This window comes from Sturnira hondurensis, unplaced genomic scaffold (assembly GCF_014824575.4).
Source record: "Sturnira hondurensis isolate 20B ecotype Veracruz unplaced genomic scaffold, ASM1482457v3 Scaffold0001872, whole genome shotgun sequence".
In the NCBI taxonomy this organism is placed as follows: domain Eukaryota; kingdom Metazoa; phylum Chordata; class Mammalia; order Chiroptera; family Phyllostomidae; genus Sturnira; species Sturnira hondurensis.
This window is the reverse complement of record NW_028074503.1, coordinates 36329022-36331971: the sequence shown is the minus strand read 5'-3', so window position 1 is coordinate 36331971 and position 2950 is coordinate 36329022.

Sequence of the window (2950 nt, the reverse complement as noted above, 5' to 3'; positions counted from 1 at the left end):
ATTGGGAAGAAACAAGGGAAAACACAGAATAAAAGTAAATAGTTACCCATTATTTTCAAAGAGGTTAAAATATTGTATCCATGGAACATAAAGATGATGATTCTTACAGAATCAGAGAAAAGGCTTGAATTAAAAATGGAAGGACTGAAAATTTTACTGTTAATGTTATTTTATTAATTTAGGGGTGATTTACTAAGTAATTAAGCATAAAAGATAAAGACAAGGAATTTAGGAATGTTGGAAAATTCCAAGATGATGGAGCTGTACCAAAATAAGAATTCAGTCCCAATTAGTTTATCACATATCATTGTTCATTTGGAATTAATTTACCAAGGAATTGAAGCATAAAGGGAAAAAAATGGGTGCAGGGAAAATTTTAGAAGTAAATTAAATAGGCCATGATTTAGAAATGGATCACATTAATCGAAAAAATGTATTGAAGTCAGAAATAACTGTCCTCCAGCTTCTCACTCCGTCTGGCGTGAGGGGCCCCAGGTTCACAAACAGTGGGCGGGGTTGCCCAGCAGCCAAGGCAGCAATGCATTGGAGGTTATTTTGTTTCCCATGCCCATCACATTCTTCTCCCTAGAAGTGAGCCAGGGCCAGACCAGGGCACCAAAGGCCTTTGCGTTTTGCGGTGAGATATGCATAGTGTGTGCATTAGCTCTGTGCTCATCTTTAAAGTCTGCGTAACAACAGCTCCTCCTGGGATGTGGGCCCAAGACCTTGTTTTCGACAGCCTGGATGAAAGCCAACTGTCTAACGGCTGCTTTCTGCGTATATTTTTATTAATCTCTGTAAGAGTCAAGTTGTTAGAGAAGCATTGTTTAAAGCAGGACAATCACCAGTGGAAAACTATTTCCTGCACATGTTACTTCACATTTTACATGCATCTGTGGCATGGCAATAAAGTATCAAATTTCCCTACCAAAAATCTTTTTGGTTCAATAGGTTGTTCAATACAAACTATGCTTAAGTTCTCTGATAATCAGCGATGTGGAGCACCGTTTCATATGTCTGTGGGGCTTCTGTAGGTCCTCTTTGGAGAAATGTCTGTTCAGGTCCTCTGTCCATTTTTAAATCATATTGCTTGTTTTTTGGTGTTAAGTTGGATGATTTCCTTATGTATTTTGAAAATTAACCCCTTACCAGATGTATCATTGGCGAATATCTTCTTCCATTCAGTAGATTGTGTTTGTGTTGTGTTGGATTCCTTCACTGTGCCAAAATTTTAGTTTGACGTAGTCTTGTTTCTTTTATTTTTGTTTCCCTTGCCTGTGAGACATATGCAAAAATACTATTAAGAGTGAGCGCAAAGAGTTTACTGCCCATGTTCTCTTCTAGGAATTTTATGGTTTGGGGTTTTACATTTTAGTCTTTAATCCATTTTGAGTTTATTTTTGTATGTGGGTAACAAAGTGGTTTTTTTTTTTTTGCCATGTATCTATCCAGTTTTCCCAGTGCCATTCATTGAATAAACTGTCTTTACCCCATTGTATGCTCTTGCCTCCTTTGTCGTAGGTTATTTGATCACCTAGGTGAGGGTTTATTTGTGAGCTCTCTATTCTGTTCCATTGGCTTCTGTGTCTGTATTTATGCCAGTACCATGCTGTTTTGATCACAATAGCCTCGTATCAATAGTGTAATTCGATAACAGGTAATGTGATATTTCCAAGTTTTTATTTTCCTCTATATTGCTTGGCTATTCCGGATCTTTTGTAGTTCTATATAAATATTAGGTTTATTTATGCTATTTCTGTGAAGAATGCTGCTGCTGCCTTGGTAGGGATTGCATTGGATCTATAGATTGCTTTTTGTAGTATGGACGTTTTAATGATGTTAATTCCTCCTGCCCATGAGCATGATATGTCCTTTCATGTATTTGGATGTTTTCAGTTTCATTCTTCGATGTCTTAAGAGTTTTCAGAGTACAGGTCTTTTACCTCTTGGTTAAATCCATTCCTAGGTACTGTATTCTTTTTCATGTAACTCTAAATGGGACTGTTTATTTAATTTCATTTTCTTATAGTTTGAAATTGGTGTCTAAAATGCAATTGATATCTAAATACTAATTTTGCATGCCACTGCTTCACTGAATTCATTTATCAGTTCTAATAATTGCTTGGTAGAATCTTTAAGATTCTCTATAGTATTATGTCATCTGCAAATAATGATAGTGTTACTCATTCCTTTCTGATTTGGATGCCATTTATTTCTTTTTCTTATCTGAGTTCTTTGGCTAAGACTTCCAATACAATGCTGATTAATTGTAGTAAAAGTGAATATCCTTGTTTTATTCCTGATTTTTAAAAATGTTTTCAGCTTTTCACTACTGACTATGTTAGCCGTGGTTTGTCATATGCAGCCTTTACTGTGGTGAGATGTGTATCCTCTCTCCCACTTTGGTGAGAGTTGTTTTTTTTTTTAAATCATGATAGATGTTGGATTTTGTCAAACACCTTTTCTCATCTGTTGATATGATCATATGGTTTTTGGTCCTACATTTTGTTTATGTGGTGTGTCATGTGAGTTGATTTTCATATACTGAACCAGCCTTGCATCCCAGGAATAAGACACACATGGTCATAATTCATGATCTTTATTGTGCATTGCTGAATTTGTTTGCTAATGTTTTGTTAAGGATTTCTGCATCTACGTTCATCAGGGATATTGGCCTATACTTCTCTTGCTTGTAGTATTTTTGTCTGGCTGTGGTGTGTGACCAAGTATTTTGAAGGAAGAATGGTTAAGAGGCCAAGCAGGGATCCAGAAGCTAAAGCAAAAATCCACTTTACCCTCTTGGGAACCAGCTACCATTTGGAAGCACAGGCTACACTATGTGGTGATAAGAAATGAACTACATGGAGAAAAAGCCCCAGGACACAGACATCTGAGTGAGACCATCGCCCACATCCCAGCACCAAACTCAGAGCTAAATGTCAACTCAAGA